Raw genomic sequence first — 13,762 nt, forward strand, 5'->3', positions numbered from 1 at the left:
TTGATTAGAGACTTCTCTTTCAACTGGGAAAAAGGATGTGTAGGCATCTGCCTAAAACAAAACACCATAATAGAAATGAAGAAGGAAAGGGGAAGTAACTTGAGAGAGAAGATGTAGTCCTGATCATCCTCTTCATGGAATCTACTAAATATCTGGGACAGTTTTAAACCTAGAGAGTGCATTATCCTTTTTTTAAAAACTGTTTTTTTTTTCATCAATCTTATTTCCATGCTCTGTTTAAGAGTCAGTGGAAGAACGGCTTAAGACCGGTCTCTGGTTTTTCCTTCTAAGCAGCGGCCTGAGCAGCGGGGACTGCAGGCTGGTCTTTGGTGCAGCTGAGCGCTCCGGGCTTCAGGGGGGAACTGCTGGACAGGCCCGGAGGGCACCGCACCTTCAGAGCAGTCTGTGACCTCAGGCTGAGCAGCAGTGGATGCCGGAGCTGGAGCAGCCATCTGCCCTGAAACGCCTACTTGGTCACAGCCCTTTCAGTGGTCTATCCTTCATTTCGATCTCTTCAGGGTCCCTGTAGAAGTAGAGATCAGGCATGACCTCCCATGGGTGTACATGGGAGATGGAACCACGCATGCGCAGAACTTTCCAGGCCAGCATCCACCGACATCGGACCTGCTGAGTGAGCCCCTTTGTTGCTGCAGGGATGGCAATGTCCACACAGTGCAGAGGACAGTCTGTGATACACAGGGAGTGGTAGGCAGGCTAACATAACACGCGTCTGTGGGAGGCTGGCGGTCAGCCCTGGGACCAGTAACCCCCAGAAGCTGTGGCTCCCGGGAGGCTGCCTGGATCTTGTTAGTGAAGGTTCCCGAGGGGAAGCGCCAGCACTGGGAGTGGCTGCAGGGGCAGCAGCGAACTCCAGCACAGCTTGCTGGCGGGTGTTCCTGGGCCGTCTGACACTGACAGCGGCGGGGTTTGCAGTGGTAACAATGGCTCAAGCCACCAGCCAGATCTTCTCCGGGGTCCCCTGCAGGGTCATGCTGTGGACGCCATCACTTTTCCTGCTGTAGACCTGCTGTTGCACGTGGAAGTCAAGGCTGCTGCCTCCTAAGTGGGTTCCTGCTGCAAGGAATTTGAGGACATTCTCCTCCTTCATTTGCAGGACATCCACGGCTGCAGAATTTATGAAAGTTTCCCTTTAAGTTATGACATGGACTCAGAGTGATGCCATATGGACCCTCTTGGAGTAAACATGGAAAGGCTGTGTTATCTTTGGTTGGGAAGTCTGAAACTTCTCCCTGCTCCCCATCATCAGGAATGAGATACTGAGAGCAAAATGGATCCACAAGGAAAATATCACTTTCTGTTATAATAGCAAGTTCTGATTCTAAATCAAAGTTTCAATCTCACTCTCAACTTAAAAAATCTGCTCGCTCCAATGTCCCAATTTGCAAGTCTCATCATTGCATGAAGTCATAGTCAGAAACCTGTTGTGAGAAGCTGCGTGTCTGGTGCACGTCTGGGTCCGTTCTCTCTCTCCTGGCTTCCCAGAACTGGGTGAGAGGGAGGGAAAGAGAAAGAGAGAGGAGCATGCTGTCTTAGCTGCTGCTGCTGCTGCTGCTTCAGGTTCCCCTTGGCTAACACTGCCTATTTCCCACTGGAGGCTCCGGCAGGTTGGATGTGTGGATTCCCGAAAAGCACCCTGAGGACTGGGCAGCTCCCTAACATTAGTGTGAGTGACACACTCCAGCTGATGCCTTGCCATTATCCACTCCTGGCTTTTGCAGTTACCATGCTACCATTTTCTGCTAGGGTGACTTCAAAGATCTTTAGATACAGTTACCTTCCAAAATATTCTCTTGGCCAAGGGAAAACTCAGCATCCCATCCCTACTAAATGTTGGAGTCAGGCTGCTCCCCTGCTGCTTTCCCCTCTTGCCCAACTGCTGCAAACGGCTTCTCTGGAATTCCACTTACAGGCTGCTCAGGCAGGAAATAGCCACAGCTTTCTGGGTTCACACGTGCCCTCCCACCTCCAGGGAAGGGAATATATGTCAAGTTCCCAAGACCTTGATCACCCTACTCTGCTTGAGGGGCAGTACCTAATGGGCCTGGGAGTCTCTATAACTCAACCAGCACCTAGTGGGGAGTGAGAAGCCAGGATCACCACCTGATAGTCCCAATTTCTTGAAATAATTTACTCAGAACTGCTCTCACTCTGCCTGAGAGGTGTGTAACTTCTAGAGAACAGGAGAGATGTCGCAAGAGTCCCTAGTCAAGCAACATCTCATTAGTATGATGTCCCTATTTAAGCAAATTGACTTTGAGTTTCTAGTCTTTTCTTATGCCGGCTGATTGGGGTGGTGCAATGTTACAAGACTGGTCTATGATTTGCTACCATCTGCAGTTATGTATCTAGCATTTCCTCTTTAAAATGTGACATTTCTGTCACCTTGCTGCTGTAGCCTGGAGCCCAGGACAAGAAAAGTCCCATTTATAATCCTGTAACATAAATTTAAATATGTATCAATATAATATTTTAGCAAATTTGGATTGTATTATTTTATTACTTGCTTTTTCTTACTTAAAAATGTGTAGTAAAATTTCCCAGCCTACTAAATATGCTTTGAAATGCTAATTTCTAATATCTGTGAGAGAGAGAGAGAAATAATTTCTCAAAACATCAGTAATATTATGGCTGCCTCAAAAAGAGTGAATCACTGTTTTTTAGGGGGAGAAAAAGGGAAACCTCATATTAAAAGATACAGAAGCACCCTGGATGGTGTGGCTCAATAGATTGAGTGCCAGCCTGTAAACCAAGAGGTCACCAGTTCAATTCCCAATCAGGGCACAGGCCAGGTCCCCATTTGGGGGCATGCAACAGGCAGCTGATCTATGTATCTCTCATACACTGATGTTTCTCTCCCTGTCTTTCTCCCTCCCTTTCCCTCTCTGTAAAAATAAATAAATAAAATCTAATAGATTAATAGATGATTGATAGATAGATAGATAGATAGATAACCAAAAAAGAACACTAAATGTTCTGTAAACTAGAAGGAGGACAGACTTGAGCTATACAATCCTGTGAATTTCACGGGTGGGTATGTATCATTATTATTACTATTATTATTTGTTTTATTTTTTTAAAGGAAAATGAGGCTTAGAAATATTGAGAAATTTGCCTATAATCAACTGGCCCATCCGTGGAAAAACCAGATAATCAAAACTGAGATTTCTGGAACCTCAGAGGAGACTGCGTGTGAGAAGGAAGGAAGAAGTGAAGGAAAGCAAAGTCAAAATGAAGGAGAAGGGGGTGCCCTTGAGTGACAGAGTGGAAAGGGAAGGAAAACCCTCTGCTGTGTTTCCAATTCCATCGCTTTTGTTCTGAGAGAGGCCTGGGAAGCTGACCGCCAACTTCCCTCATCTGACAAGTGAAGTGTAATAAATGTGTGCTTTTCTTTTTTGTACAAATGTGAAGCCGTTTCCAAAATTAGCCCTGTCCAACTGTTAAAATCCCCAAGTTCCCAAACTCTCTCAACAGGAAACAGCCATGGACATCCAGATGTTTCTCTTCACAGTGTTTGTCTGTGTAGTGTTTACATTTATCTTTTTCTTGTTGAATTGTGACTTCATGAAATGCTTTATTATGGTGATTGATCATTTGCACGAAAGTACTGAGAAGGGGAACTGAGGGATGCATGGGTACAGGGCGACACATGGCCCCGTAGCCAATGATCCATCTTGGAAAACTATTTCTGAGAGCTACACTTCCTGCAAATGCTCAGAGTAAAGAAATTCACCAAATACATGACTCAGTTGAGACTGTCTCTTTTCCGTATGCAGAGAACTAGCACAGGAAAGAAATTTCAATGAACCCACCCTTGGGAGGTTTAGAAGGAAAATAATCTGTCTGCAAATCATGGAACCTACCCAGGCTGTGAATAACAAAAGAACACCTTTTTCCAGGAAGAGAGCTGAACAGAAGCCTGCGGTGGTAGATAATAAATATCAGCTACCACCTTGGATATCATTAGTTATTTCTTACTTGTGTCAGGAGCTGGGCTATAAGAGGTGAAGTATTGTGCATATATACTTCAGTTAATGCTCATAACAGTCTTAAGGAGGAGGTTCGTTTGTAGATAAGGAAACTGAAACCCAAGAGAGGTTAAACAACCTAAAAGCCCATAAACCTAGTGAGCAGCTAAGCTGGGAATTCAACCCAGGTCTACCTCAGTCCAAAGAGATTATGCATCTAATGAACCATTTTATTCTGAATGTAATGCTGCATAATTCTGTTCTAAAATTTTTTAAGGTTTTTAAAAGGGTGATTAGCCCACTTGTTGATTCTCCAAGGAGAAGATGAAGTTTTGCCTCAGTTTTAAACAATGCCAGGACTGCCTTTCTCTCTCTTTGTAACTGTTTGATGAGCGTTATTCTCCATCCTCTACAGCAGCTGTTCTCTTAGGCAATGTGACCACCTTTGATGACATTGGTTTGCCTTCCTTTGGGTCTGCCATTGTTTCACTTTTTTTGAACTCAAAAAATATATATATAAGGTAAACTTCACATACCTGCAAGGTCATAGTGATAAGAAATGGAATAAAAAACAAAAACAAATAAAGGATTGAGTTCTGGAAGCCTTCTCCTGCCAGGTAACAGGTGATCAAAAAGATAACTTATCAGACTGATACCACACTTGATGAATTAGTCTTTCTTCTCTCCCTTTAATTATGATCTTAGCCTAAACTCCATGCTGTTCATCCCACTAATAAAGGAAGGGAAGGACGAAAAAAATGAAGATGAATATAACCAACTTTATGTGGATCTGCTATGTCTCATTAGCGATTTTATGGTTTTAGTGAAGAGTAATACTTAGAACAAAAAAGACATTTTCTCTTTCTATTTTTTTAACTGAATGTTTAATTGGTTTGTCCCCTTTGGCCTAGCTAGAGAAACGCCTGTATCCGACATGCACACACTGTATGTAAGAATGGGCGTAAACAAAAGTCAAACATCTGCTCACCAGACCTGCCCCTCAGTCTTCTTAAGCACCAGGGAAGCATCTCAAGTCAGTCTTCAGTTTGACTTTGCAGGAATGCTGGGTTCACTGTAGCATTTTTGCCTCTCACCTTTCCTGGGAGTTTATAGGAGGCTTTGAAGTTCCTCGGAACAAACAGGGTCTCTGTGTTTCACTCATGGCTGAGCCAACCCTGGGGCCTTGGTTCCATCAGCTCCTTATTAAGTGTTTAGTAATTTCAGTTTCCACCTTTTGGTCTTGCTCTCTTTGCAAACATCTGGAGAGAATTAGCTCCCAGGCCTCTGTAACATACCCATTTTGTGGTTCTAGGGAGAGTTGTGTGTTAGGGGATGTTGTTGCCCTTAACGAGGTTTCTTTATGGTTCTTAACTGTAAAAGGTACCCTCGTTAATATTAATAGACAAAGAGAAAGCGAGGCCACTCGCCCCTATTTAACTGTTGCCAACTTCACTGTTAGTGAGATTTTCATGCTGAAAAGGAAAGAATAAATAGCATGAAAATGGGAATAAAGTACAAGATTAAAAATATATATCCATATACACACACATATATATAAACAATAATTATAGCAACAATAATGTCCAGGCACTTAAAATCAGTATAAGTCTATACCTCCACGATTCATATAACTGCTAGCTACACATGGCTTTTGAGCCCCAGTACATATTAAGATTTACTGTTTGCGTAAAATACACACTAGATTTGGAAGACTTAGTATAAGAAATGTAAAATATTTCATTAATAACTTCATATAGATTATAGGTTGAAATTATAATCGAGATATAAGGTTAAAATTGATTTTACCCATTTCTTTTTACCTTTTTAATGTGATTATTAGAAATTTTCTAATTATATAAATGACTTGCTATTGTGGTTTGTATCAGGTTTCTATAGGACAACAGTGCCCTAAAGGACCAGATAAATTACTTAACAGAAAATGACTAAGACTTGCAAGAATCCCATCACTGGGAATCCATGTAACATTGAAATGAACAGGAGAGTAATACAAAGAAGTATTAAGAAAATGTCATCCCTATTTTCAACAAACAGGAAGAGGTAAGTGTCAGAAAGTGCTGATTGGTAAGTTTTTTCCTCAGAACAAAACTCTACATTCAGTTATTAAATTCAAAATATACAAGCAAATTAGAAAACAAGTAGATGGTTACAGAAATTGGCTGAATCTACTAAAAGCGAGGCAAACCAATACAATCAAGATGGTGGCCTACATGAAGGTGGCTTGCCTCCTTGTACAACCACATAGAAATTACAACGAGAATATACAAGAACCATCAGAAATTGAGCTGAATGGAAGTCTTACAACTACAGAATTAAAGAAACCACATCCATCCAGACTGATAGAAGGGGCGCAGATGTGGAACGGGCTGGTCCCACATCCACATGTGGTGGATAAAAATTCAGGAGGGTTATCTCAGGAGCAAGGAGTCCCATCCCCACACCAGGCCCCCAGCCAAGGGTACCAGTGCCAAGAAGATAATAAGCCCCCGTATCTTCTGGCTGAGAAAACTAGTGAGGACTGGGTTGGTGAAAGAAACTTCTGGAGTCCCAAGCAGTTCCCCTTAAAGAATCCATATACGGACTTATTCAGACTCACTCTAAGCTCCAGCACCAGAGTAGCAGCTTGCAAGGCAACAGTGACATACAGGGAGAAACTGAAGTGTCTGGAATTGAGGCAAGGAGACAAGTTTCTACCAGACAGAAAGGTGGGAGAAGGCCATTGACCTTTTCTGAATCCTCTCCCCACAGAGCCACAGAGCCAGCAGGCTGGTGTCATATTCGAGACTCCATCAACTTGGCTAACATTGTTTGACCCACCCTGGACATCCTCTGAGACTCCATCCCACCCAAGCTGCTTTTCTTCTTCTTTTTTTAAAGTATATTTTATTGATTATGCTATTACAATTGTCCTATTTTCACCCCTTTATTCCCCTCAGCCCTGTACTCCCCCTCCCACCCACATTTCCTGCCTTTATTTCGTGTCCATGGGTCATACATGTAAGTTTTTTGGCTTCTACACTTCCCATACTATTCTTAGCCTCCCCCTGTCTATTTTCTACCTACCATCTATGTTACTTATTTTCTGTAACTTTTCCCCCTCTTTCCCCTCCCACTCCCCTGCAGATTACCCTCCAAGTGATCTCCATTTCTGGGATTCTGTTCTTGTTCTAGTTGTTTGCTTAGTTTGTTTTTGTTTTTTGTTTTAGCTGTGGTTGTTAATAACTATAAATTTGTTGTCATTTTATTGTTCATATTTTTTGTCTTCTTTTGCTTAGATAAGTCCCTTTAACATTTTATATAATAAGGGCTTAGTGATGATGAACTCCTTTAACTTGACCTTATCTGAGAAGCCCTTTATCTTCCCATCCATTCTAAATGATACCATTGCTGCAAGGAGTAACCTTGGATGTAGGTCCTTGCCTTTCATGACTTCGAATGCTTCTTTTCAGCCCCTTCTTGCCTGTAAGGTTTCTTTTGAGAAATCAGCTGACAGTCTGATGGGAACTCCTGTGTAGGTAACTGTCTCCTTTTTTCTTGCTGCTTTTAAGATTATCTCCTTATCTTTCATCTTGGGTAATGTAATTATGATGTGCCTTGGTGTGTTCTTCCTTGAGTCCAACTTCTTTGGGACTCTCTGAGCTTCCTGGACTTCCTGGAAGTCTATTTCCTTTGCCAGATTGGGGAAGTTCTCCTTCATTATTTGTTCAAATAAGTTCTCAATTTCTTGCTCTTCCTCTTCTCCTTCTGGCACCTCTATAGTTCGAATTTTGGAATGTTTAAGGATGGTCTGGAGGTTCCTAAGCCTCTCCTCATTGTTTTGAATTCTTGTTTCTTCATTCTGTTCTGGTTGAATGTATCTTTCTTCCTTCTGCTCCAAATCATTGATTTGAGTCCTGGTTTCCTTCCAATCACTGTTGTTCCCTGTACATTTTCCTTTAGTTTACTTAGGATAGCCTTCATTTTTTAATCTAATTTGTGACCATATTCAACCAATTCTGTGAGCATCCTGATTACCAGTGTTTTGAACTGTGCATCTGGTAGGTTGGCTATCTCATCGACGCTTAGTTATATTATTTCTGGAGCTTTGATCTGTTCTTTCATTTGGGCCATTTTTTTTTTGTCTCAGCACAGCTGTTACATAGTAAGGAGTAGAGTCTTAGATGTTCACCAGGGTGGGGCAACCCATGTCACTGTGTTGTGAGACTATGTGGGGGAGGGGACCAAGAGGTAACAATGCTACTTGCTCCACTCTCTGCCAGTTTTCAGTCACTTCCCCTGCTTCCCACAAGCAAAGTGGGCCCTTCTGGTGCTGATTCCCAGGTGGGTGGGTTTGTGTACATTCTAGGACCCCAAGGGTCTCTCCAATGAACTCTCCTGTGAGACTGGTAGTTTCTTCCACTGCCACCTCAACCCCCACAGATTTTTTCAGTCGGAGGCTTTGAAACTTTATTTCCCTACACTGGAAACCTGGGTTGTGCAGTCTGTCTCACTCCCCAGTTGTTCCTCCAGGTTTATCTGCATGTGAATGTGGGACCACCTGGTCCACCAGCCACTGCCTTGTGGTGAGTCCTCTCTGCCCAGCTGCCTGTCTCTGCTCCTCCTATCAGTCTGGATGAATGTGCCTTCTTCAAATCCTTGGTTGTTGGACTTGCATACAGTTTGAGTTTCTGGCCATTCTGTTTTTTTGTTTTTAAATTTGTTCTTGTCCTTCTTTTGGTTGTGCGAGGAGGTACGGTGTGTCTACCTATGCCTCCATCTTGGACGGAAGTCCCCCAAGTTGCTTTTCCATATGAATGGCTGGTGTTGGCTTATGCTTCACAACTTCCCAAATCCTATCAAACAAGTAACAGTCAGCCTCAGTAAGCCCCCAATATCCCATACTTCTTGCTAAGTGGCCCCAGCCCAGCACTAGCAGCAGCCAACCTAGATTCACAGCTTGGCTTCGAGAATCTCCAAACCCAGTACAAGTAGCAGCCATCTCATACTGCTTTGTAACTCAGGCAGGGTGGTCCCAGACAAAAAATGGGGAGGGGTGCTGACCTTGGCCTGAACTACCTGGGAAAACCTAGGGTCAACACACCCAGTGGACAGCTACAGACCATGATGGAGCACCATTTCCCTGCCCCTCCACAGAGGGTAGAGGTTGGTGGTCAATTGTCACAGCCAGTCCTTGCAGATGACTGGCCTGGGTAAATTTCTCCCATTGATCTGCCAACAGCATCAAGTCTCAACTACAAGAGGAGGGGGTATTGAGCCCACATGATGAGTGCACACTGAGTACCCATCTTGGGTGATAGAGGAGGTTGTGCTACTGGATCACACAGAATATGTACTATGTTAGGCCACACTACCAACTCAGGGAATCATAGCAGCTCTACCTAATACATAGAAACAAACACAAGAAGGCTGCCAAAATGAGGACACAAAGAAACATGGCCCAAATGAAAGAACAGATCAAAACTCCAGATAAAGAACAAAACAAAAGAAAGATAAGCAATCTATCATGAGCAGAGTTCAAAACACTGGTTGTAAGGATGCTCAAGGAACTCAGTGAGGACCTCAACAGCATAAAAAAGATCCCGTCAGAAACAAAAGATACACTAGTTGAAAGAAAAAGCAGTTTACAGGAAACAACAGTAGAATGGATGAAGCCAAGAACCAAATCAATGATTTGGAATATAAGGAAGTAAAAAACAAGCAATAGGACATAAAGAAGAAAAAAGAATAAAAAAATGAGAATAGTTTAAACAGCCTCTGGGACAACTTTAAGAGGTCCAACATTTGCCTCATAGGGGTGTCAGAAGTAGAAGAGAAAGAGCAAGAAATTAGAAATATATTTGAAATAATAATAAAAGAAAACTTCCCTAATTGGTGAAGGAAATAGACATGCAAGTCCAGGAAGCACAGAGAGACCCAAACAAGATGGCTACAAAGAGATCCACTCCAGGACATATCATAATTATAATGTCAAAGGTTAATGATAGACAATCTTAAAGACAGCAAGAGAGCCCTGGCTGGTGTGGCTCAGTGGATTGAGTGCTGGCCTGTGAATCAGTCAGGGCACATGTCTGGGTTGCAGGCCAAGTCCCCAGTAGGGGGAGCTCAAGAGGCAGCCACACACTGATGTTTCTCTTCCTCTCTTTTTCCCTCCCTCCCCCAGCTCTCAAAACAAACAAACAAATAAATAAATAAATACATAAAATCTTTTTAAAAACCAGCAAAAGAAAAGAAGTTAGTTACCTAAAGGGGAGTTCCCGTAAGACTGTCAGCTGATTTCTGAAAAGAAACTTTGCAGGATAGAAGGGAGTGGCAAGAAATACTCAAAGTCATGAAAAGTAGGGACCTACTGCCAAGATTGTTCTACCAGCAAAGTTATCATTTAGAATTGAAGGGAAGATAAAAAGCTTCCCAGACGAGAAAAAAACTAAAGTAGTTCATCATCACTAAACCATTATTATATGGAATGTTAAAGGGAATTATTTAAGAAAAAGAAAAAGATCAAAACTATGAACAATAAAATGGCAATACATACCTATCTATCAACAGTTGAAACTTAGAAACAAATTAAGCAAACAAGAAGAACAGAGACAGAATCATGGATACAGAGAGTGTTATGATTGTTGCCAGATAGAAGGGGCATGTGGAGGAACAGGTGAAGAGGTGAAGAGATTAGGAAGTATAAACAGGTAGTTACATAATAACCAAGGGGATCTAAAATGAAGTATAGGAAATAAAGTAGCCAAAGAACTTATATGCATGACCCATGGACATGAACAATGGTGTGGGGATGGCCTGAGGGAGTAGGAGATCTTAGGTAGAGGGAAGCTAAGAGGAAAAAATTGTAACAGCAAAATCAATAAAATGTAATCTGTTAAAAAAAAACACGCCATATGACATCAAATTCATTACCATTTTTGATTAAGTGGTAGTGACAAATAGTGTATTGGATAATAGTAAACCGGTAACACTATGACTGGTTGAATATTTTTATTGAGCCTTAAAAATCTATCTTTAGAAAAGCCTATAGTTTAGGTCACAAAACTAAAATATTAATTAAATTAATATGATGGATACCAAAATCAGTACTCAAAAACTAATGCATCATAATGAAAACATGACGTATAAACACCACAATGTAAAGTGCTGAGTTCATAAAATGAATTAAGAACAGCAATGAAGTGACTCAGCTTGAAAATGATGCCAATGGAAAGAATTAATTTGTTAAGTACAACACAAACTAAATGTGTAACATGACTATGGAAAAATACCATAAGGAAGTAGTAGTCTCCTTTATTGTACTGAACTAGCTAAATATGGAATATTTTGTTCTGTTGTGGATACCCACCACGGTGAGGGGGCCCTGAGGGATGGAAAATGAAGGCCTGACAAAGAGGGGCTCTCCGAGGGACCTGATAGCCGTGCTCGATGCTGTCAGTTGGAGAGTATGTGAACATTCTGCTTTGCTGCAAAAAAACAAGCAGATCCAAGAAAAATCTGTGGAAGTTACAGAAAAAGTAGGAACAGATCATTATGAAGAAGAACTTTGGAATAATCTTTGAGTTCTGCATGGGAAAGGCTGCCTGGAAGATAATAAATGAACTCCCTATCCTGAAGGGTATTCTGTAGAGGCCAGATAGACATTCGCCAGGAATATCAAAGAAGATACTTCTGCATTAGAAGGGAGTTAAACTAAGTGAGATCTCTAAAGTCCTCATTCTCAGGCTAGAAATCCCATTATCGTTATAGGGAGTCTTAAGATACATCATCAGGAGTATCTAACCTTTTAGTGTCTCTGGGCCACGCTGGAAGAAGAAGAGTTTTGTTGGGCCACACATTAAATATATTGTGACATATAATCACCAAAAAATCTCATAATGTTTTGAATAAATTTACAATTTTGTGTTGGGCCGCATTCAGAGCCATTCTGGGGCACATGTGGTCTACAGGCTGCAGGTTGGACACCCCTGCTCTTCAGGCTTCTGCTTTGGTGAAATCAACCTCTTATCTGGAAGTTTTTTTGCAAATAATGAAGCACCAGAAATTAGACTATCAAGAAAACTAGCACATAACTGGCTCTGTGTGTGTGTTTGGGAGTGGAAAAGGAACAAAGGCCTGGTTTGTAGTGTTTGCCAATTTCTGTGGTGTAAATACTCCCACTACAGCAAAATTTAAGCTACCCATAGTTTCACAACCAGCTCACAAATTTTCTGAAAATTTAACATAATTCTCACAAGCCACTATGACTGGCTCCAGGATACCACTTAGCCATCAGAATGTGGTATCAACAAACAGAATCAGTCAATCGATCAATCAATCGAGTTTTTGTTTTTGCTTTTTAACATTCATTATGGGCTACACACCCTAAAAGGTATTAATGTGTGACATAGTCTTTTCCTTCAAAAAACTTTAGGCCAATTTGTAGGGGAAGGCAAGGAGTTGGGGGGATAAAGATTAACACATAGAAAAAACAGAGAGTATGTTAGGACATGGACCAGTGCTGACCATGTAAGTCTGTGCTAATGGAGCTTAGAAAGTATTTTGTCCCTTAGAAAGGGACAAAATCTAATGTTTATGGAGAGTTGAAGTGTTTCTTGTGCTGTGCACAGAGCCACAATTTCTTATATTTCAATAAATATTACCATAACTCTGTAAGGTAGTTATTGTGCCATTGTATGGATCAGAAACCAAAATGGCTTAAAATATCAAGGCTCAGAATTACCAAAACTCATACCTGAGGCCACACCACTGGTAGGAAGACAAGTCCACCTGAATCTCCATACGCATCAAACACATTCCGCCATTTCCTCCTTTGCACAGTCAGGGAAGGAGCAGGTAAGACTGAAGCTTAGCTGGAAGGACAGAGAGAATTTAAACACCTCCTTCAAATATAGAGGTCTGCAATGCCAAGGAATAGTCCTACCTGACTGCAAGGCAGCTTTGCTGTAGCTGATGTGGGGAACAGCTTGTCTGTGGAGGTTGCCCCCTAAGTCAGGGCTGACTCCAAGGACCAGGCTGAGTCAACCACGAGGAGGGCTACCTAAGCCCCGCCCACTGAACTGAACCACTTTCCTGTGAACTGACTTAGATGTGGGTTTGAGTTTTTGTTCAAAATTCCAGCAATGTCAGTTAGAAAAGTAAATAACTTCCTGAGCCTTCGTTTCTCTTGATGTAAAATGACAAGAAATACTAATTCACACTTTGTTGAAATTCAATGTGTTAATTTTTTAAAAATATGTAGCACTGCGGTTGGCAAAGTACATGGTCGTCATGGTTGTCTCCCCAGCTGAGCTGGGCTGTCACGTGCATCTTCGTGTCCGCAGCAGATAACTCAGTGCCTGGCCAAATACACAAATAAATAAACCTTGTTTAGTCACAGTGCTGATTCATGACCATTACTCTGAGCCCAGAAATTCTTTCTACATTAAATAAAAGAAATGCCCAAGCACATTTGAAAACCCACCCCAGTGTTCAGAAGTCAACCAGTCTTCTCAGGCTGGTCATTCCCCGAAGGCCAGGGAGTGCCAGCTCTTCGACAAGGCTTCCTGGCGGCCCTCTCTCCTAAAGCTGAAAGCTGCCTCTGTTTATTTACTTCAGTAAGGTGTCATCTTACTGCCGTGGTCTTTCAATCCTAGTGAGCTCTTTGTCCCGGACCACTAACGAGTGCCCGCGCTGGGGTTGCCGCTAAGGGTCCGAGGCAGAATGTCTTGCTGGACGCTAGAGTTCAAGTATTAGGGCAGCTCAGGTTTAGTTCAGTCAAG

The 13,762-nt window shown here is 42.1% G+C and overlaps 1 pseudogene; it reads right to left on the reverse strand.

The window, feature by feature from the left end:
* Positions 1-260: 260 nt before the first annotated feature.
* LOC119042512 (40S ribosomal protein SA-like) lies at positions 261-12,797 on the reverse strand (annotated as a pseudogene).
* Positions 12,798-13,762: the final 965 nt, after the last annotated feature.

The sequence above is a fragment of the Artibeus jamaicensis genome, unplaced genomic scaffold (assembly GCF_021234435.1).
Source record: "Artibeus jamaicensis isolate MK-2021 breed Jamaican fruit bat unplaced genomic scaffold, CSHL_Jam_final scaffold_1019, whole genome shotgun sequence".
NCBI classification, from domain to species: Eukaryota; Metazoa; Chordata; class Mammalia; order Chiroptera; family Phyllostomidae; genus Artibeus; species Artibeus jamaicensis.